The sequence below is a fragment of the Mus pahari genome, chromosome 8 (genome assembly GCF_900095145.1).
Source record: "Mus pahari chromosome 8, PAHARI_EIJ_v1.1, whole genome shotgun sequence".
In the NCBI taxonomy this organism is placed as follows: Eukaryota; Metazoa; Chordata; class Mammalia; order Rodentia; family Muridae; genus Mus; species Mus pahari.
Genome location: NC_034597.1, coordinates 20,043,266 through 20,067,804, shown reverse-complemented (window position 1 = coordinate 20,067,804; position 24,539 = coordinate 20,043,266). Strand labels below are relative to the sequence as shown.

The following is a 24,539-nucleotide window of genomic DNA, read 5'->3' as shown; positions in this document are numbered from 1 at the left end:
TATAACTATGACACACCACTGAGTAGACCATGGCAATCAGTCATGTACCATAAAAACCCAGAGTTCTCCATGCTAATGAGGGCTCCAGATAGACCCCAGAGTGTTTTGGCAATGAGCTTCCCTTCCTGGGCATCCCTTCCCACAAAAGGTATTTAATCCCTCGTTCACCCTGAGGATGATATATGCATTCACATTTACCATCAAATAAAGCAGTTTAGACAAACAAAGGCTGTCTTCTTTATCAAGGATCTCTGTTGGTGTGGGGGTAGGCCTTTGCCATAAAGAATCTAATTCTCCCAGACAAGGCTTTCCTTCTTCCAGCCCCTCCGCACTCTCAGTACTCACTCAGAACTGTACTCAATTCCACCCCAGTTCGAGGCTCTGCCGTCTCCTTCCTGCCTGGTGCTTAGGGGAAGCTCAAGGAACCGCAGAGGTTCCCAACTCTTAGCAGTCCCCATTGGCATTTGGGTACCGGGAATCAAACCATCCACCCCAGATCTCACTGTTTCTCACCCCTGGGACCATTATCCCATACTGTTTTCTGCCTTCCCTGAGTGGCTTGTCTGAGGTGCTCGGGCACCCCAGCTATGTATGAGGCAGACACGCAGCCTGACAGTATGGTACATTTAGCGCAAAACCCTTTACTTACAGTTAATCATTCATTATAAATGGTACACATGCCTTACAATCAGGTCTAAGAGTCTTACAGAATGAAGTATGGCTATAGTGGGAGGCTCACAGACCTTAATGTCCTTACTGAAGCTTACCAACCCCAATACCATCTGACCCGTCATCTGTGTGGTTTTATAGAAATCATGTCGGTCCTTGAGTGACAGCAATTAGCTTAGAGTTGCCTTCCTCAGCGTACATTTCCAGATAAAGAACCAAATTGGGAGGGAAGCTGAGGCTGTTGTCAGTATAGAATGGTCACCTGACTAGTCTCATGCCTTGGATTTAGTCTCCTGCTCCAGAGTCAACAAGATAAAATTACAAAGAGAACCAAACGGAAGCCTGAAGAAATGTTAGAGGATTTTTTTAAAGAAAGAAGAGAACTAGGTAAGGATTTGATGAGGAAGAGGGGATGGGTGAACTAGAGGCAAACAAGTTGCTTTGAGTCTGTGTGTTGAAGATTCATTGAGATGGGCACACAATCATCTGTGGATCTCAGGCGTAAAAGTTGTGTTCCAGGAATTAGGCCAACTGAGGAGAAAAAAAAAATGTGAACCACACTGTGTTACTGTCAATCTAAGTTTGCAGCCAGTTAGATGCCTGTTCTGTGTGGCTGGGCATCTGACATAGGAAGGAGCTAAGGGTATTCACGACAGTGAGTTTATCTTTTAATGGTTTTGTTTTCTTTGTTTTTAGTTTTAGCTTTGAGTCAGGAAAACAGGACTAATTGTATCTTCCTGTCATCCCTTTACCCTTCTGGCTTTGTGTCTAGTTCAGAAGACAAAGGTAGTGCTGGTCCAGCTTTGCCTAAGCAGAGATACGCAGCTGGAGGGCCTCTTGCTGAAAGGTGAGCCTTTGAGGGCTTCAGGATGCTTCTCTGAGCACGGGCTTCCTCTCTAGCTTCCTTCCCTGCCCCCCCCCCTTGGATTGATGGAATCTGCCAAGGAGACCCAGATTCTCTCCAGGCTCCCCTCTTCTCCTGGGGGTGAGAGGATCCAGTAGAAAGTTCCAACACTCCAACCATGAGTTGGCTGCTTTGGCAGTTTAGTCCTGGTCTACAGTTCTCTATGGGTCCCCTGCAGTCTATCATATCACTAGCATAGAAAAAACACTGGTGGCCCCTAGGGGTCCCAAGGGAGTTAAGAGATACTTGGCAACAAACAGGGATGAAGTTCAAATCTTTTTAAAATTATACTACAGGCCAAGATTATGCAGACTTGCTTAAAAGGGGGTGGGGAGCAGTGTGAGATTAAAAAGTAGCTTACATTTTAGTAATTTCCGTTCTACAATAGATGTAAGGAAATATAGGTGCATGAAATAAATGCACCCTGGTTGATCTAGTCCAACCCAAGATTCAGTCTCTCCCATGATATTCTATAAAAATCCATTCTCAGTATTTCCCAGGGAGCTGGGCTAATAATAAAAATGGCAGTGACAAATGATATGGGAAAAGCTCCTACTATGTGCCCACATCATGCTAAACCCCTCCCTGACCTCTGCCTCCTCTCGGCAACCCTGAGTAGAATAGACCACCAGGAGGTATATTTGCCAAATGCTAGTCCTGACAAACGAAGGTAAGAGCTATGCCCCAGAGCCTGCAGCTAGTCAGTGATGAGAATGAGACCGCAGACGGGGGCCTCCAGTTCAGACTGCCCAGGTTCTTCACTTGTCACTCTCTGGGGCTCGGTACCTGGGGGCCAAGCCAAGACTCCCAGTTCATAGGAACAAGAGATGAGCTAGACATGTCAGTCCTTCCTTCCCTAGGGCCTGATGGGTTCCAGGGTAGATTGATGGCTTTAAAACCCACAGGAATGAAATGACTATCATTTTTAGGTATCTTGTTGAGGTGCTCCCTAGTGAGAAGAAAATCTAAAACAATTAAAAATATGTTTGAACTCATGAACTTCCTCTGCCACTTCTCTTCATTTTAGTAGCCCTAGAGGGTTAAGTCGGACTGAAGTAGGATCAGCCCAGGAGCGGGTGGGTCTTTTTCTCATTAGTGGAGTGTTACCTGCAGGTTACATGGAGAGGAACCAAGGGTGGCAAATCCCTGGACCCGAGTCAGTCACAAAGGCTGGTGCCAAGTCTCAGTCAAGGGGAAACTCATTCTCATTGTCTGTTTCTCTTTCCTTCTAGACAGTGTGGGCATACCCACTTGTCCCTTCCTCTGTGTCTTCCTCTCTAATATCCAGAATGCATGTAAGATGCCAATGTCTGCTTTAGACATATGGGAGACAGTTAACGTTCACCTGGGCAAAGCAGTGTCTCAGCCCTCAGCCCTGAGACGCTGCTTTGCCCTCAGTGAGTCTAGGGCACACAGCTCTGAGGCACACAGACCACATAAACTCACCAGAAAACTAAGCAGAACCACAATGGTAAAATACCAGTGACCGTGAGAAGGAACTCCTGGTTGAGTTCAGCGTCTCGAAAACAATCTCTGCCCACAAGTACAGTATATCTTAGAATAAGCTCTTTGATGTCATGTCAAGTTCGTGAACAGAAAAGGAACATGGCTGCTTCTATTAGTCACTTTTCCCTTTATAATGAAGTACTTCACATGAAGAAACTTGATGGCATATATAGCTGAAGATGGCCTAATCAGCCATCACTGGGAAGAGAGACCCCTTGGTCTTGTAAACTTTATATGACCCAGCACAGGGGAAGGCCAGGGCCAAGTAGTGGGAGTAGTGGGTAGGGGAGCAGGGGCGGGGTAGGGAGAGTATAGGGAACTTTCGGGATAGCATTTGAAATGTAAATAAAGAAAATAATAGTAGGGGGCTGGAGAGATGGCTCAGCGGTTAAGAGCACCGACTGCTCTTCTGAAGGTCATGAGTTCAAATCCCAGCAACCACATGGTGGCTCACAACCATCTGTAATGAGATCTGATGCTCTCTTCTGGAGTGTCTGAAGACAGCTACAGTGTACTTACATATAATAAATAAATCTATCTTTAAAAAAAAAAGAGAGAGAGAACTGACTGACTGTTCTTCTGAAGGTCCTGAGTTCAAATCTCAGCAACCACATGGTGGCTCACAACCGTGTGTAATGGGATCTGATGCCCTCTTCTGGAGTGTCTGAAGACAGCTACAGTATACGTACATATAATAAATAAATAAATCTTAAAAAAAAAAAAAGAAAATACTAGTAAATTTAAAAAAAGAAAAAACAAACAAAAAAAGAAGAAACTTGATGGAGGGAGGAGTCATGTTGGTCCTTAATTAAAAGGAATATCGTCTGTCATGGTGGGAAGGGCATGGTGAAGAAGACACAATGGCAGAGTCCAGAGTCAGTTTGGTCACATTGCATTAGTGGTCAGGAAGAAGAATGGAAACTCGGCTAGGATGGTCTAGGCTAAACCTAAAGTCCCAGTGACTTATTTCGTTCAGAGAAGTCCTATCTCCTAAAGGTTCTAGGCCACTTTCAAACAATGCTACCAGATGCAGTCAATTGTTCAATCACATGAGACTATTTGGGGCATTTTACATTCTAACAAGAACACTACCCTTTCTCTTCAAAATGGTCTGATAGATAGAGATTTTCCCAATGACAGAGCAAATATGTAAAATACATGAGGCTCTGGACTCCATGCCTGGATCAGAAATTAGACAGATAGATAGATAGATAGATAGATAGATAGATAGATAGATAGATAGATAGATAGATAGATAGATAAACTGATTAACTAACTAACTAACTAACTAACTAACTAACTCCAAATAGTACTGCACAGGATATAAAATTCACCATTCAGTTTTTGGAAAAAATATAGCATTTTAAATGATTCTTTAATAATTTCATACAATATATTGTTATCCTTTCCTCCCTCCTTTAAGCCCTCCTAGGTCTATCTGAACCTCGTTGCCTTTCCAAAACTTCATGTCCTCCATTTTTGTTTGAAACAACCCCTTGGATACATTTTTTACTTCTTATAACTCATAGGTATGGAGCCACACAGTGGAACATGGCCAACCTACCAGGATCCACATTCTTATAAGAAAGAGATGGCTGTCCCTGCAGGAGCCTCAGCTAGAAGTAGGGGCTAGAATATCAAATGACTTGACCTTGTGCAGGCAACCCCAGCTGCTGTGACTTCACAGGTACAAGAGCCATGTTGTGTCCTGCAGACATTGTTTCACTCGAGTCCTTCCCATCTCTGGCTCTTAGAGTCTTTCTGCTCCTTCCTCCATGATGGTCCCCAGGCCTTAGAGAAGGGATGATATAAACACTCCACTGAGGCATTTTCTCTGTGCTTTGACTAGTGGCAGGTTTCAGGGCTAACCTCTATCTGCTACACAAAGAACCATTCATGGTTTTATAGGACTTCTTTTCCACCAATGACCCTAAAGGAAAAAAATCATACATCTGGCCCAAAACTTTTTTAAAAAATGATGCATTCATGATGAATGAGAAGACAAAAAAATAATAATAACAATAATAAACTCCAGAGCCTGCCCTGAGAATAATGTTCTACCATCGGGATGTGTCATAAATATTAGCTGACCAAGAAAGATGTTTCCAGATTTGTCCTTTGTCGTTTGTTAGCCAGACAGATAATGAGCTCCCATAGGGGATTTTCCTTTCTCATTCAAACACGAACTACATATAACTTCCATACTTCTGTGGAAAGGAAGCCCATAAATCACACATTATTATTTCCTAGAAACTGGGACTGTACAAGGGAGAGCCCAACAGAATCCTTTGTTTCATGAGCTTGCAACTTTTTAATTAAATACCACTTTAAAGTCACACATACATGAGCCAAATGTTCTTGGCCCATTCAGCTTCAGAGTAGAGTGCAGAACTTCATTGCCCTGGCTGCTGTCAAAGAGGCACAATTCTTGCTTTTTTTTTTTTTTTTTTTGCTCTAATATTTTTCCTCTGTCAACTTAGGTAGTATGAAAGTAGCTCACAGGACAGAAACTAGTTTTAAAGAGCTTTGGGTAGACATCCCGTCCAAAGAGTCAGCCACAAACAGATTCTAAGGGAAGTGAAGAAGTAGTGGGAGAAGAAATGAGGGAAGAGAAAGGTAGAAATTAAGGCAGGGAAGGATATCTGTGGGAGGACAGCCCTAAGAGGGACAACCCTAAGGCATTTGATGTGGTCGCAGGTCTAGATAAAGAAATCAGGACCTTCCGAGCTCTCCTTGTGTGACTCCACATTTTTTTTCTGCTTGGAAAATATATTTATTCTTTTATTGTCTTTATAAAAAAGAAATCTTGGGCAGTGATGGCACATGTCTTTAATCCCAGCACTTGGGAGGCAGAGGCAGGCAGATTTCTGAGTTCGAGGCCAGCCTGGTCTACAGTGCGAGTTCCAGGACAGCCAGGGCTGCTACACAGAGAAACCCTGTCTTGAAAAGCCAAAAAAAAAAAGAAAGAAAGAAAGAAAGAAAGAAAGAAAGAAAGAAAGAAAGAAAGAGAAAAAGAAAAAAGAAATCTTCACAGAAAATTGCTTCAGCTTTCAGCAGCCTGTTCCTGTGCTCCGAGGAAGCTTGCCATCTTTTGAGCAACCTGATCTTTCCTCTGGGCAAGACACATATTGGGACAGTTCTACCTCTTCTACTTCATTTCTCTCTTGGGCTTCTTCTCATAGACTGTATTCTCTCAGATAGCAGCATGAGCTTTCTTATACATCTCCTCCTGTCATGTCTGGAGTTGTGTTGCTCTTGAGTACTAAGAGAACTGTATCTTATATGCATCTTCATATTCCTCCATGAGGTAGCACATGTAGTCTGCCACATTCTGACCCACGACGTGCTTCCGATGTACCTCTGCATTGAACTCCTTGCTTTCAGAGTCATAACCAGGGAATCACTTGGTACTATAAGGAATAGACAAACCTCTATCCACATCCCCCTTCAGGGCCCCCAAAACTTTATTGCCAGTGGTAAATTGAGCAAGACCTGTATCCAAATAGCAGGAAAAGGCACCAGACTGATTGTCAATGCTTCCCACATTCTATTCTTCTCCAGTCACTTCTACCTGGCCTTCATAGATCTTGTCCATACCAAACCTATTCAGAAGCCTGTGGGCCAGCAGCAGGCTAGTGCAATAGGCGGCAGCGTAACTTGTCAAGCCAACTTTCACATCACAGTTTGAAAGTTTATGTGCATGTACTGTACAGATGATCATATCCCCTTTTATACAGGCATATGCAATTTGGTAGATAATTTCTTTGTTATTTACATGAACTATCATCCTATATTTGAATGTGTTCTACTTCTTTCTGTCCTGGATCACCAATCATTTCCGTGCATAGTGGCATGAATTACCCTATTGCCACCTTCAGAATCAGTAGGCCTTATTCTTGACAACTTTCGAGAACCCTATCCTGTGGAACAGAAACCCATAACCAGGACTTCAAGCTGTACTGTGCGGGCTCCTTACACCCAACTGTGATCATACGATGACTTTGTCCTTCCAGCATGTGAGCAGAAGTGCTCTAGGAACTGTCCCTAACAATACTGCTTTGCTACGCTTGCCTATCCTCCATTCACCAGTCAGCTAGCTGGAAAGGATCCACAGCAGTCCCTAAGACTGTCGGAAGACCATGACATGTGGGGCAAGAGGAGCCGGGACAAAAACTGGAGAAGTTGAGTGGATTCAGAAACCCCAGAAACTCTCATATCTGAGAACTGTAGATGGTTCATCTACACCTAACCTGGTTCTTGTCCTGGAGTACTTGACCATGACACCTCACATGAGGATTGTGGCAACTAGTCATGTAATACAGAGCACAGTGTTCTCCATGCTAATGAGGTATCTAGAGGAGCAGGTCCTGAGGGTTGAGCCAAGAAGCTTCCCTTCCCAGACATTCCTTCCTGCAAAAGGTATTTAATCTCGGGTCCGCCCTGAATAAGTTGTACGCACCATTTTTCCACAATGAATAAACAGTTTGGACAGCTAAGGACTGTCTCTCTCATGAAGAATCGCCATGTGGGGAAGCCTTTGTCATACAGAAGTCTGCCTAAGTCTCCTGCAGAAGGTCCCTCTGCACTCAGAACACTCACTCCTGAGCTAAGCCAGATTTTCCCCTCTCCCAGGCCTGGGGCTCATCACTGGCCCACGGCCCCCCATTCCCAACTCCTTGAGTTTTTCAGTGATGTCTGGGTTCCTGGGAGTTAGGGAACCACAGCTTCAACCTCAGCCTGCCTGTGTTATTTCTCTCTCAGACTGAGGCCCCTATCTGAGGCTGCATTCTGCTATCTCCGAACCCCAATGGTAGTGAGGATGAAATGTAGCCTAGCACCTCTACATTTCATCTGCCCAAGCAGCTTTTACACATCTCAATGTCATGATGGATCCCGAGTCCTGGATGGCTGCAGGGAACATGGTGTCACCACCCAAGAGAACCTGGAACAGGAGAAAGAGGTAAAACAGCAGGAAACAAAGGTTGGTTCTCCACAGTTAGAAGGCCTGAAGTACCCACCATCGTTCCATACCTGTGGCACATGCGCAGAATGGATGCTTCTTCTCTGGTACTCACCAATGTTTATTTCATGCCTCGAACATTACAGCTGCATATTCAAAAGCCTGCTCCAGTGGCTAACTTCTACCTTTAGTCAGTTTTCAATTCAGCTTTACTGCAATCCCTGTTTTGCATGTTTTGGTTTGCTCTGAAACAGGGGTGTACTCTATAGCTCAGACTGGCTTTTAACTCTCCATCTTCCAACTCTGCTTCTCAAGTACTGGGACAGCACTGAGTATCATGACACTTAGTTTGAGATTCCATTTCTTAAAGCCTTCAAGAATAAACCAATGGTTCAATTCAAGATGAGCAAACCAGACCTAAGTCATGGCTACAACTCTTACTGTAAAGGCCCAGATAGAGAGAAAGGAGATCGGGCATTCTAGTATCTGGATCAAGGAGTCACTCTTCAATACTTCAATACTCAGAGATAAAACCTAAATGTGTAGGCATGGCCATGTAAGCTACACTTGAGAGAAGCAGGCAGCGGGCAGGCTTGGCTTGTGGCCATGGGCAGCAGAGCCCAACTCTTTTTTTTTTTTTTAGATATATTCATTTATTATATATAAGTACACTGTAGCTGTCTTCAGACACACTAGAAGAGGGCATCAGATCTCATTACAGATGTTTGTGAGCCACCATGTGGTTGCTGGGATTTGAACCCAGGACCTCTGGAAGAGCAGTCAGTGTTCTTAACCACGGAGCCATTTCTCCAGCCCTGAGCCCAACTCTTGAACCATCTCCCATTTTCACAGATTATGATGGAGACCATGTGCTGATCCAAGTATCAATATCAATGTCACCCCTGAAGCTGAGGCTTATATTCATTTATCTGTTTGTTTCAAACCTCAAGCCTTCCAGTTATGACAGATGAGGCTATCAACAGTAAGTAAATCTTTCTGCCCCACCACTTCACTGTGTAGCACAAGGTAAAATGTGGTGGTCTTCTCCCCCACTTCCTCTAACACATCCATTGAACATGGTGCTAAAAGCTAGGCCTGAATGCAAGTCCTATTCTTAGTCAGTGATTCTGGTCAGGTGACTTTGTCTCTTATTCCCAGGTCTGTAAATTGAGGGTCATAATGCATAACTCAAAGACTTTTGGGGGCAGAGAACCACATTGAGTACTGTATATATTTTGTGAAATGGAAATCCCAGTACAGGAGTAAGAGACTATTATTGTAAGCTACCTCTCTTTTCCTGGATTCTGAATTTACATTCTCCCCACTGGAAATGTGATCTTTCTCTCTGACAGATCCCAAAGAGGTTCACTAAACTCCCATTTAGCCTAGGCCAAGAGGCCTCAGAATTCCCCTGAGCTGGCTGCCTCCACCTGTGCTGTGGTAGCTGGCCAGAATCTGAAGCCTCCTTTACAACCACTAACTGGATCCAGGGAAGGCAGTGATCTGTCAAAGAATGTTGCTGCGTCAAAGATAGGAAGCACAAGAGAAATGTGCTTCTAATGGCCATTCTCTGGATGGCTTGATCAGCCAGTGACACTAGGCACTTGACGCCCAACCCATTACCATATATAAGCTCAACAACTGAGATCCAAATCACATCTGGAAAGTGCCTTGGTAGCCCATCACAAAAGCCTTCAACATTCAAAACTAAAGCATTAACATATTGGAGAAGTTTCCTATAGAGAAAACATCATTTCTTTACAAATTTTTGTATCAGTCTTATTCTATTGAAAACCCCAAACTCCAAAGTGAGCTTGGACCTGCTCCTCTGGACAGCTATACTAACATCTACATTTATTCATTTACTTATATCAAAAGATAGAAGATGCTTTGGGCTTCATTGATGACATTAAAAGGACAATGGTATCTTTCTCCTTATCTTTGGGGGGTGGGGTGGGGTGCTGGAAGAAGCAATGCCTTTCCTAGGACTTCTCCACATACGCCTCTTCTAGTCTCCCAGCATTCAAGCCTCACAATGTAATCAGGAGCCTAGGCCTGCATTCTCAATGGAAAAGAAGCACAGGCTAGAAGGGAAGTACAGACACCAGGCAGGGTTGTGAGGCCAGAAGGCTCTGTTCATGTTTGATGGCTTGACACCCCCATGCTATGGGATGAGGAAAGGCTCTAAGATGTCCATGAGAGAAGCCAAAGATATGAACAGAAAGACTAAGCTTTGGGACATGAATGCCTATATATCCTGCTTTCTGTGTGGCAGCTACCTTACCAACCTGGTGACCAAGTGCTTTCCCATGTCCTGAAGGAGCTGCTGTAGAACACACGCAGGATGACGAGTCAACAGAACTACCTACTCTAGTGCATCCATCCTGTCAGGACCGTGCAGGGAACTGTGTGTAAGCAGTACTGGAAATGGAGATGAGGATGCAGAAGGATTGTTTACCCTGTTGGGCATCTGGATAGGACTGCCTCTAGGTCCCCCGGAATGCTGAAATTAAAAAAAAAAAAAAAAAAAAAAAAAAAAAAGACAACTCAAATACAGGGATGGAAAAACGAGAGGGAAAAGGAGGACAATTATCCCAGAAGCAGTAAGCAGGTGAGCACCTGTCCAGCATGCAAAGTGGTGAACTGCAGAGCCTGCTAAAAGTGGAGCAGTGGCTTGCCCAGGCTGTGGTGGCATTTGAAGAAATGTGTGCCCAAGAAGCTCTGTGCCCTGTCCTCCAGGAAGGTAGCCTACAGACGCCTTTCTAGGCTTTCTCTTTGATGAAGAGATGTTTCAAGCCAACCTTATTAAAGGGACTTGCCTACTCTTCCAGGCATATGCCAAGGAATGGCAGTGAGAGTTGTGAAATGCCCACCAGACAGCAAATCATAGCAGACTAAGTTACAGATCTGCATAAGGAACAACTCTATTCTTTAACTTTAAATTTTAGGTATGGGGGCTAGGTTAAATGAATGGTGCATTAATATGGTGCATAAAACACCAACCAAAGAGTACACATGGAGGGACCCATGACTCCAGTTGCATCTGTAGCAGAGGATGGCCTTATCTAGCACCCATGGGACAGGAGGCCCTTGGTCTTCTGGAGGCTCAATGCCCCAGTGTATGGGAATGCTAGGGCAGTGAGGTGGGATAGGGATGGTGGGTGGGGAGCACCCTCATAGAAGCAGGGGGAGGGGATGAGATAGGGGTTTGCAGAGGGAAAACTAGGAAGGGAGATAACATTTGAAATGTAAATAAAGGAAGATAGTGATGGATAACTGGTAATAAGGCAAACCAGAAGACCCAGAGCTTGTGGGTAGCTTGTATGCGGGTCTGGTAACAGAGAGCTATGAACTACCAGCTCAGACCCTTTAGGCTGTGGCACTTGTATGGAGGTGCAAATGACCAGCCAGAGCCAGCCTTGTCCCATCCATGGTTAAATGCATTGCTTCAAAAGACTCTACAGGGTGTATGAAAAATCATTTATGAGGTGGACTCATAGACACACAGTGATATACATGTGACACACATGCTTGTTCTCTCTCTCTCTCTCTCTCTCTCTCTCTCTCTCTCTCTCTCTCTCTCTCTCTCTCATTCAGGAGAGTCCACCATCAGTCTAGAATGACCAGCCCACATTGCAGCTGGAACCTGAGTGTGGCCCCACTGGAAGAAAGTCTCTATAGAGATGATCACTTTAAGGGATCTTGAAGGGAAACTCACAAGATAAACCCCCTGGTCTAAATTCAGTGACAAATGTCCTTTGTGAGTGTGACACAGAAGAAGACTTGAGTCACAGAGGAGGCTAAGGGCTGACAAGGGAAGAGACTAGAGGGATCCAGTCATGATTCTTTGGCAATCAAGAGGCAGGAGAGTCCACTTAGAGTCAGTGCCTCTAAAATCCACATGCTAGAAAGGAGCCCAACCACCATGGTGCTGGGAGGCAGGGCCTGGGGTGACATGGAGGCCATGGGGACTGAAGCCTGCAAAGACTCTCTTCTGATTCCCAGCATGATGAGGTTTCTGTGCTTGCTTCATCTTCAAACTAGTTTCTCCAGAGATGTTAATCTCTGAAGTAATCCACACACCTCGGAACTGGGTCCTTAAACTAAAAATCTAACGCCATCCCTGACTAAGCCTCCAACCATTCTGTTAACTTTAACACTGCAAATACATCTTGAATCGCTTCCTGCAGCTCTACCACATGACCCAGGCATCTTAGCTTCCAGTGATCTCCACAGTTTCCTATGTGCAATTCTGCTTCCAGGCCTCACTTCTAAGCTCTGCTTCTCAGACTGCTGCCGAGGGCTAGTACTGAAGTAGATTCTCTTGACCGATCCATAAACTGTATGACCTCATGCCATTCATTTCCCAAACCATCATGGCATACTCTAGTTTGCAATGCTGTGCCACCAGGCTCTTGCATTGACCTTCTTGCTGGTCTCAAAAGCATACAACTCCTGGGACAAATAAGGGTCTTCACTTGTTTTTTTAATTAATTTTCTGTGTGGTTCTTTCCTATGACCTCCTTGGATAAATTCAGATTCTTCAAGTAACTAAAACACCACCTCCTCCAAGAGAGCTCAACTTAGCTAATCATTTCTCTATCATGCATGCCCCCTCAGGCTTCTTCAGGGGTTCCCATCTGTGGAAGCTGCAGCATTCAGAAGAGGAAACAACCACATCTATAAGCATTTTCCACATCAGGATATGTTATGTTGATCTCTTTGAGTTTGGGGATATTGTTGTATATGCCTTTTATAGATAATCTCTAATAAGAGCTATTTAACATGGAAATGCTACTTATCTCTCTACTGGGGATAGATAGATAGATAGATAGATAGATAGATAGATAGATAGATAGATAGATAGATTCTGCATAGTGAAGAATTCCAAACTGTAGTAAACAACTGCTTTCCTGGGAAGTTCATAACCATTCAGAATGAACATTCATGCACTGGGGTAGAATAGATGTCCGTGTTTGAACCATGGGACACTGTCTGCCCTTATTAAACCTGTTTGCCATCAGTTGTCTTATGTGGCACACCGCAAGGGCAAGAACCCATAGGGTTTGCCCATTTCTATATCCAGCAGCAAAAGCCAAGTGCTATTCCATAACCATGCTTCGAATCTGTGCATAGACAGAGCCAGGAATCTGTCTTGTTTGTTGGGTGGCCTGGGTTCGTTTAGGGTACAGTCATCTCATGAGAGGACACCCAGAAAGATGAAACCATATCCCTAAATTCATATTCATCCCATGGTCTCATAATTTCTAACAGAATGAGAAACAAAGGGCAATTGTGAAAAATCTTTGTCTGCACCCCTCCTCAGAGCCTCGGGAGTAGTTCTCATTGCCTAAGATGAGGTTGGGCTGGTGTCAATCCCATTGTTTGTGCTTCCATTGGGAGAGGCCATCTCTTTTCCTGGACCTCATGCACTCTTTGAAAATAACACTCACTAGGGGGTGGTTCTTACAGAACACATTTTCTCTTAGGGAAAGTTCCAGATGACAGATAATAAATTTAGAAGATCCTGGTCTTAGAAGGGGTTCTGAGTGATTTTTGGTAAAATACAGAAGGGAAGTGTGCCTTTAAGACAACTCTGGTGGGACAATCAGAGGGAGGAGACTGTGTGTATGAAAAAGGCCGGTTTACTTATTAAAACACCCGTGTTCTCTGAACATCCGAATCATACCCTCCTTTGCATCAGTAAAGAACCTATGACACGCCAGCCTGCTTGACCCATGGGTGGGCCAACTCTGAGGTTCCCTGAGTACAAAGGTAGCCCACCACCTGTAGACAGGAAGTCCAATGGATCAGGGTGCATCTGTCCCAATATCTCTTCTTTTACTTTCTCTTTGCACTTACTCTAGAACCTGACATAGCTAATGCCCAGGCTGACCCATGAAACCCTCCTGTCTTGAATCAAGTAAGCCCACTGAAGGCAAGAACAGATCGTCAAGACCATAAAAACGGGCTTTAGAAAGAAGGCGGTCAGATAGTTTAGGTATCGGTGGAAATCTTGTTCCAGATGACTTCTGGTTCAATCAGCTCAATATTGAAGGCCAAGATCTGATATGGCTTGCTTTGAATACTAGCGTTGTACATGGGAATGATCCAATTTCTCTTACTTGTTAGCCTTTCTTCCAGCTTGTTATCAGGGGCTCCCCTATCTATTCATATTCTGTGTGAGATGTTCAGGACAGTTCTCGACTTAGAGTAAACACTCGGAAATATTTGTGAAGCTGCTAGTCACCATTTCACCTGTACCTTAGTCTCCACTTTTAGAATTAAAGCCACCCATTTTTAAATGGCTTCATTTTTTTCATAGGCAATATGTAGACTGATATAGCTCCACCAGATAAATACATTCTGAGTCCACCTGTAGCCACGGCCTGAAGGTGTTCCTTGGTCTCTCGGAAGTGCATCCCATCAAGACAGAGTATCATGAGTCTCCCCTAACAAACTCTAAAAGATGAAGCTACACACAGCTGAGTATACAATCCCTGGACCAGAGCCCAGTGAAGTCACTACCTTGGGGGCCCAGGACTGTCATCACTGTCCTCACAAGTCCATGCTTCTGGACTCTCGCAGTAGACTCCACACACCTGCAACATCTGGCTTGTGGCTAAGCACTTTGACTACAATAGACCAGAACCAAATTCAGTTTGCCGTGGGCAAGTGTACTGAGTCTCTCTGGAGCTCAAGTCTTTTGACTCTGAAATGGGAATGACCACAACTTGCTCCCAATGAGTCAGATCATAAACTTGATATGCATACACTTTGCCTGGGATACTATTAAGGTCCAGGTTCAGACACATCAGGTCTTACATGGTACAGAGATCACATAGTTCTAGCAAGCATCAGGTGATCTAAAGACCACACTAGGAGCAGCAAGGTCAAAGGGTCATAGGGTAATATACCAGATGTAGGGAATAAAAATAGATAATTAATAAGCACTGCAAAGAAAAATATTATCAGTAGAATCATTTTGTTTGAAACTCAGAGAATTATCATGAATGGGGTTTGAATCTAATTGCTTCTAGCCCTGAGTCCCTGTAGGCAAGCTATACCAACCCATCTGAAGCCTCTTTGAACCCTTCCCATGAGCCCGGGTGTAACTACAGAAGTCAAGGGCACAGTGGGGAGATATTTTATTACCCATGTATTTATGTATGGGTTTTGGGGTTTTTAAACTGGCAATTAAAACCTTGTAAATTTGTATTATCAACAAAATAAATGTAGACGGGTTAGTTACTCATTGCTAATAAATTTGATCATTCATTTATAAAACGAATGTTCACCCAAGAATCACAGAGCACTCTATAAATATCGCTTCACTAAGCCGCAAACCACCTTGACAAGGAAGGCATACAGCACCCCTGAGGGGTTAAACAAACCCTCCTGGCTGGGGGGCGGGTGCCTGAATTCCAGCCCCCTGGTTCCCCCCCCCCCAGCCCAGTTCAGCTTCAGCCCCAGGGGCCAAGGCTTGGAAGCATGATATCCGTTTGGAAGCATTTCAAATCAGCCCGCCTGGAGGCCCAGTCCTCACATCGCCCCAGGAACCTGTCTGCAGGAGCTTGGGAAACCATCTTTCTCTGCTTGTGAGGTAGGGGAGGTTGCCCCCTCCCTCTCTTGACCAGGCAGCTGAGCTACTGCTGAGGAACACACTTCAGAGCTGACTGTCCAGCTGTGTAACTGAGGCCCAGCAGTGACGGGAAGGAGACAGACAGAGATCCCTCTGCCTTCCCAGACACTGTCAGCTTCAGGCCATAGCCTGCTTTGACTCCTCCTCTCTTCTCTCCTGTAAATGACATTCAGGCAAGCATTTACCTTGAGTTCCTGTGCCTTCACAGAGCAGAGCATTATTGGTGGTAGCTGTGGAGACCACAGGCCTCCTGCTCCTTAGAGGTGAGCCGGCATTACTGCAGGCAAGGGTATCCGGGGCGCTGGGGTGATTTGAGAAGGCCCTGTCCTGGGTGGGAGTTGGTCATTGGAGCAGTGATCACTGACCACATGGTGAGTCCCAGATGGCAGCATCAAGTCAGTGTCAGACTCCATTGTGCACTCTAGAAAGCTTAAGCAATGAAAGTAGGAGCTCCTGTGACCCATCATGCATACACATATACACACATATATGCACATACACACATACACACAAATACATACACGCAGGCTCACACACACACACATACATATACACACATACATACACACAGGCTCAGACACACACACACACATACAAAACACACATACATACACACAGGCTCACACACACACGCATGTACACACATACATACACACAGGCTCACATACACACACACATATACACAAACAAACATACACACGTACACACACATACATACATACACACAGGCTCACACACATACACACAGGCTCATGCACACACACATGCATACACACACACATACATAAAAACATACATATATACATACATGAGCACACATGCATACATAAACACAATCATACACACCAAGACACACACATACACATACATGCATATACACACAAGCACACATAAACATACACTCATGCATGTATACATGCACACATGCATACACAAACACACATGCATGCATAAATACAGGCATACACACCAACACATACACATACATGCATACACACACAAGCACACATACACACACTCATGCATGTATACATGCACACATACACACACATGCATGCATACACACACTCACACATATATACCCATATACATACATATATTCACAGAGCCAAACATACATGCATAGACACACACATCACACGGAGCCACACATACCACAGCACTACATGCACAAATATATCTGACTGCATCTATACACATGGCAACAACTTGTACCCATCTCCCCCATCCACACATATACAAGGGTACACATGTTCACACAATCAGATGCATGTCTCGTCCACATTTCTTACCGCTCATGGTCCCAGTTATCAGTGAGCACACTTTGTATGTGTGCTTGTACATGCATTGTGCAAAAGAACCCTATAGGACTTCAGCTTATATTAAAACTTACATGCTGATTCTAATGTTACATCTATATAAGCATTTTAAGGAAAAATCATACAAACTCTGTCTCTTGTCATTTTAGAGGAGGGAGATAGAGGGGTAGTCTCCTTTTGAGAGTTAGTCCCCTAAGCAGAAAGGAAGCCCCTTGCAGGTGACTGGCCATCTAACCCTAATGGTTATTGGGTTGTATTTTTCTCCAAATTCCTTTCCAGACTATCTTCCTTTCTATCTTAGTTAGAATTACTATTGCTACAATGAAATACCATGTCCAAAAGCAACTTGGGAAGAAAAGGGTTTAATTTGCTCACAGTTCCATATAACAGTTTATCATCAAAAACAGTGAGGGCAGGAACCTGGTGGCAGGAGCTAATGTAGAGGCCATGGAGGGGTGATACTTACTGCCTTTCTCGCCTTGGCTTGCTCAGATTGCTTTCTTATAGAATCTTGGACCACAACCCCTAGGGCCTCCCACATCAATCACTAATTAAGAAAATGCCATACAGACTGGCCTGATATTATGGAGACATTATCTCAATAGGGGCTCCCTTCTCTCTGATGACTCCAGCTTGGGTCAAGTTGACATAAAACTAGCCAGCACACTTTCCCATCCTCCTAACCAGCAGTTATCAATCCTGCCCTTGCTGGGGAAAGGAACTCAAATCCCCACTCCCATAAGTATTAACAAAAAGGTGACCTGCCGCATCCCCAGTCATGGTCCACTGAGTGACCATACCCCAGTGACCCCAGCTTTGTCTAGGTTCAAGGAGTAGCTGTGTGTACTTTTGTTTGCAGGTTAAAAGTTACCATCTTTTGCTATTCTTGGTTACCTACTAACCTCTTTTAAACTGATGGCTATATCGATGTTATTACTTGTTCAACCTCTGAAAGGGCAGGACTCCTCTTCCCTTACATACTTTCCTGCATTCTGAAAGATGGGCTATAAAGCCACCTTGAGATGAGCTGCTCCATTCTGTACACTGCCTTGGGATGAGCAACACAGAATCACAGAATTTCTTATCATCAAAAGCACAAAGCATGTGGGATGTTCACCTTGCTACAATACATCTACAAAGATGAGGGGATCTACGAGTCCCTAGTACCTTCAGGTTTTCTATAGGCTGGGATTGATTCATCTCCACAGAAATCATCCATACAGTCACAACCTTGGCTACCTGCTGCAGGAGGGTTCTTTCCTAAGGGGACCAATGTCTACTGTCAGAAATGCCACAGCCTGCTTTATGGATCTGAATTTAGCCACACTCCCCTACCTCAACCTCTTCTTCCTCGTGCTGGGGATTGAATGTAGGGCCTTGCCTATTTCAGGCAAACCTTCTACCACTGAGCTATATCCCCATCCTACCCCTCATTTTAAATTAATCAAGCCCTTAACATAGTTTAATTATGAAAGAGTAAATATTCCCCACAGCGTCATTTTTTATACAGCAAATGTCTGTTGGGTTTTTTGTGCGTTTTCATTTGGTATTCAGTATAAATTTGTCCAGAAGGTGGTCATTGCTACCACTTATTAAGGTGGGTTGAAACTTGGTGTCTTCTTTGTGTAAGTCAATAAATGCTGGAGGTGGGAGGTGGCTAGTCAACCTTTTCTACTCATGTCTTTCTGCCTCTGGAGTTTAACTCCAAGGTTCCACCCATTGAGTCAATCCACCTATGCATCTCAAACTCTCATTTTGAAGGTGTCTTCAAAGTCTCTCAGTGTTTACGTCTCAAATGTTTCCTTTGCAAGCTGTTATTGATGGCCCCCACAGAAGACTAAAACATGGCAAATTCCAAGTGCTCTTTCATTCAGTTTTCAAAAACAGGGCAAGTCAGACCTGTACTCAACTATGCAATATCTAGTATGCTCCTACATGCACAACCACTACCATAATCTAATTCTAGAACAACTCCATTGGCCAGTAGTGAAACCCTAACACTGAACACACACTACCAATCACCACATCTTGCCTGCTTCCAAACCCTACACAACTACTATCCTAAGGTCCATATCTACAGACTTGTCTATTCTGGACAGCTCCTATGAACCGAACGACATAATACTCTCCATCCTGTGTCTGGCTTTCTTTCACATTGTGTTCTTTTCCAGGTTCCATGGTATGCCTACCCATTTATTGATTGGTATGCATTTGGTTTGTGTGTATGTTCTGGCTAGTCACACTTCAATGAATATCTGTGCATGTCTGCATGTTTTCAGGTCTTTCCAATACTTAGGAGTAGAATTTCTGGGTAACATAGTGAGTGATTCTTTGCTTAAGATTTGGAGCTGTCAAGGCATTTCCAAAGAAGCTCCACCATGTCTTTTGTTCTTCCTTTTAATTCCCAGAAGCAAGGCAAGAGTGTTTCAATCTGGCACATCTTCACATTACTCATAACTCTCTGCCTTTCATGATCAGGGATTGAAAAAGGACATCTTTATTTTTAATCATGTGTATGTGGAGTATGTACAGGAGAGCTGGTGATCATGGATTTCATGATCAGGGATTGAAAAAGGACATCTTTATTTTTAATCATGTGTATGTGGAGTATGTACAGGAGAGCTGGTGATCATGGAGGCCAGATGCAGTGAATGCCCCTCAAGTTGGAGTCACAGGTAATTGGGAGCCACCCATAATAGTGCTGGGATTGAAACTAAGAACAGAACATGATGTTCTTCACTACTGAGCCATCACATTGGCCTCTATAAACAAGCTTGAATTCTCAATTTGAATCTTTGTTTCAGAGAATAAATATGAGACAAGCAGGAGCATTTAACTAACTTTCTTTAACATTCTTTCCCACTATGAGGAACTTCAATGACCCTGACCGCTGGTTCATGGGACCAGGAGATCTGGGTTTTTCCTCTCAGTGCTGTGCTGGGCAAAGAGCACCACTTTGCTGGATCACTGTCCCACCCTTAGGGACCACGTGAGGCAAACATACATGCTGTCTGCATCCCAGCCTCCCAACGAAATGGGACATATGCATAAACCTATCTAGCAGCTCCTGTGAACCACGGAGGGCAATCTGGAAAGTTTCCTGGCACGCTTGTAGTTCTGTCATAGTGTACCTCTCCAAGTGCCACCAAAGGGAAAAGAAGCCTTGGATGACTTTGTAAATCTTCCATGTGTGTGTGAGTATAATTATGCACACACATATACACATGTCAAGCCTGTGAAGTATGTAACTCAAATCAGATGTCTCGCCTTTTATCTCCTTGATTAGTTGGTCTCTGAGGAAGTCATGAGCAGTTTTCATGCTGACTACTTAATAACTCATCCTTCTGGCCATATTTCTGTGATAATTTCCCAGCACCCTCCCAGATAATGTTCTCCTAAGTGTTCTTTCTGCTCTCTTCCCAAGATCCATAATGCCTACCAATAATTTCTCAGAATTCCAAGAGTAAAATGATGTGGGTATGTCTTAAGTGGGATATGTCAGATACATGACTGGATACATTCATATCTTTCTACATGGTCCAAATTTATTGGATAAACAATATGGTCTCCAGATCCGTCAACTTCATTGTCTTTAATTTACTAAGCACTTGTGGATTCAGTGGGTATCCTTGGGCATTGGCAAACACAGGTTCTTTCATACCCATCTTAATAACTAATATCACCTCTCAGATTATATATTATACTTCATTCAATAATATACAGGTTATAGAATGGCAAAGAAAAGGTTCTATTTCAGCTACAAGCAGATAGCTGACTAAGACACATGAAGCATCTCTGTGGTGGACTAGATAGGGGAATCATCTTCATCAGTTGTAGGCCTAAGTAGCAGGCACTTTGGAATATCAATATGGAGTGGGCTAGAGAAACTGAGCTGGAAGCCTTGGGTCAGAGGCCTTCACTGTGGCAATTTCCTGGACAAGGTTTATGCAAATGACCAAATGATGGCCCAATGTGCCTGCCACATCTCCGTCTTGGTATGCTCCTTCTTGTATAATCCCAGATAAGAGGGTCCTCTCTGGTATGATTAATAATCAAGAGTTTGGTGTCCTTGGTATGATTTTTGTATAACCATGTGGCCACGTGTTCCTGCTCTAATTGGCAAGTTCATAGGTGCTAATATTTTACTTGAGTGAATAAAATAATTTATCATTCTGTACCTTGTGGTTTATGACAGACATGCCAATGACTTACTTGCACAAAGAAGATACAGTTTACACCTCAGCATTTGCACTCAAAAGTGAAGTTCACTGTCCTCTCAGCCTCAGCCTGGAGGCTACTGTTCTACATAGTAGAAGAAGTCACGTCAAGCAGGGGATAGCTAGATTCCCACAGGGTTCTGAGGACTAGGGAGCTATGCAATGTCTGTGAATAGAAGATTCAGAGATGTATAGACCTAAATCTCAATCTCAGGAATTCCCAGTTCATGAACTTGAAGAGGTCATTGAATTGCGAGCCTTTACGGTCCTGTCTATAACCTAGGGAGGCTCAGGTGGTTTCTGCCCTGGGAGGCTTTAGGGATTCAATGGGTCAAGACATTTCAACAACCATGAAGAGCTGAAGACAGCAGCCTAACAAGCCAGTCCTCCTGGATCCAAGAAGACAACCCCTGCAGCAGCCTTGCTGGCCTCCCTTGTGTCTTGCTAAGCTCTGGGGAGCAGGTTTGTCGGCTCCTTCAGTCCTCACAGCACGGTGGTGGCATACTGGCCAGCACTGCTTGACAGCTGAAGGCACAAAGAGATGAGGCAGCCCCCCCAGAAGTCACCAGAGGCTGGTAGTTCTCCAAATGTGCCTCCATCGTAGGCATCTGGTCTGATGACAAAGTAGGTCACAAAACAAAGAGACATGCCACAATAGGGCCCATTTGTCCCACATCCCTTCCTGTGGCCTCCCAGAAGTGCCCCACAGCATCAACCTCACTCTGGGTGGCTACTGTGGCTCTTCCTTTATGTCTGGGAAAGGAGGGTGTTCCATAGGATCCAACTGCCAGGTCCCTGAAGCTCTGCGTCTGCAGCTCCTGTGTGACAGCACAGCCTTTACTGGTGTCCTTGTTCCACTAACAGTCAGAAATACTAGTAATGACTCTGGGACAGAAGGCCAAGTAGACCTTAAGAACTTGCACAGTGAACCGGTGCCATTGGTGTCCATTGATGGATAGCATGTGACAGTCTGGAAAACCAGCACTGGTTGATTTGAACCTCATGCTCTTGGTTTTGTATTTTATTTTATTAATTTTTTAGAAAATATAGTAGTACACAAATATACCCCAGTATTTAAATAAAAGCCAACCTAAAATTAATAATCAGTAAGAATCATAGCTGGCTATTGTTACCCCCTGACCCTCAACTCTGAGCCTATGTCCCTTTCCTTCAAGTCCTAATTGGCCAAAGTTACTCCCAAGTTTGCTCTTTTGCGTTTCAGGGAATACATGTATTTAAGTATGGATCATTTGCAAAAATAGTTTCGTTTTGTTTTTTCAAAACAAAACTGGCTTGAAAGTGTGTCAATTGCTTGCAAAAATACTTCCTTGCTTTATCTACTCACTAGAAGACTTAGAAAATCCTGTCCAAGTCCAGGCCTATGTAAGGACAAACCTCCTATAGGCTGCTGCTGTACTTCCCATGCTAGAGAGCTACCAGCATCCATCCAGCCTTGCTCTTTTGGTGCACACTTGGTTTTCCTGGGGGAAGATTCTAAAATGGTCACTACCTCTTGGTATTTGTGCTTTGTGTAATCCTTGCCCCCTCAACATGGGATAGTTCAATGGTTTGCTTGTAGTCAACCAAATAAAGCAAAGGAATGAGATGCCAAACCTGGGCTGGTAAGGTAGCTCAGTGAGCTTACTTAGGCCCTGGGTCCTATCATGACAAAAAGAAAGAGGAAGGTCTGGAAAGATGGTGCAGTAGGCAATGTTGCTTGGCACTAAGGCTAATAATAACCTGAATTTGATCCCCTGGGTGGAACAAGAGAACCAATTCCCACAAGTTGTCTTCTGGCTTGCACACATGCACAATGACACATCTATACAAATACATACACACACACACACACACACACACACACACATATTCAAACAAACATACATATATACATACATACATACATACATACAAACATACATACATACATGGAAAAAGGAAAGAGAATGAGGGAAGGAATAGAGAGAAGTAAATCCATCACATGGGAAAGATTCTAAGTCGCCTCTTGTTAGTGCATTCTTCCTTGTGGATTATAGCGAGTCTGACATGATAACTGTTGGAGAGTCTTAAGGGAAGGCTAAAAGCAGCCTCTCTCTGACAGTTTACAATAACCACAGCCTGCCAACAACCCTATGAGTCAGGAAGTGTGTCCTCCACTATCACTGCCTCAGGCTAGTCCCCAGCCCCAGACAGCATGTCATCAACACTTACGAGAAATGGACACAGAGGATGCAGACAAGCTACACCTGGATTCCCAGACTAAAATGAGATTCTAGAGTAGTGTTGTTTTAGGCTGCCAAGTTTATGCAAATTTTATATATAAATTATGGAAAACCAATACAGATGTTAATTGCATTGGGTCACAGTGCTAAGACAACTGCTCCCTGCAATGAGTGCTGTGTTCTAGAGTCCTTTCCTAGACCTGAGTCTGTCAAGTCATTGGGTAAGGATATATAACAATGTAGGATTTACCAATGGTACTCTAAAACATGCCAGTCATGCAACAGAGTAGGAAGGTCCCTATGTCTCTCTTTGAGACAAAGGAACTTAATAATTTAAAGAGTATCAGAAGGTGTAAAGCCAACAACACAGTCAACTGGTTGAATTTACCTGATAAGTAGGATAATCTTTAATAATAATAATATCAATATCATCATCATCTATTGGTCATTTCTCTTCTTATAAGACCTGCTTCTTTCTGTTGTTTCTTTTAATCCCATCTCGAGTCAATAGCTGGAAAGATAGATTAATGAATGTTAATTCTGGTGCACCACACAGGATCTACCCTCTTGGTAATGGCAACATTGACATGTCAAATATCACCTGATTTCTCCACTGTGAAGTCCCCTCCTTTCACCCTTATGACTATTGTATGAAGTAAGTCAATCATTCTACTACTCATTAAAATACCCACGGAGATTTAGTACCAGTGAATATCTGAAGCCTGGTTGTGGTGGCTATAAAATGGTGGTCCCCGGATGCTCATCAGTCCATAGTCACCCTTTTGTAGTAAAACACCCTCTTTGCCTCATATATTTATTAATTGGATACACTTGGATTTCTGTGTTCACATGGTTCGTAACTCATCACTGCCCTTTATCACTGTGGTGCCCATATTTTCTCATTTTAGATAATTGAGTCTTTCCAAGTTGACTCTTATCTTCTTATCCCTGCCCTTACCTCTTCCTCCCTCTCTGCTTCGCTCCCTTCATTCATCACTTTACTTTCTGAAACAACAACAACAACAACAACAACAACAACAAAATGTTCTGAGATGGGGACAGGGTTGGGGAGATAGCTCAGTTAGCAATAGCCTTGCTGA

The 24,539-nt window shown here is 43.8% G+C and overlaps 1 pseudogene; it reads right to left on the bottom strand.

Annotated features, from left to right (window-relative positions):
* Positions 1 to 6,122: 6,122 nt before the first annotated feature.
* On the bottom strand, positions 6,123 to 14,650 carry LOC110325733 (annotated as a pseudogene).
* Between the last annotated feature and the right edge of the window lie 9,889 nt (positions 14,651 to 24,539).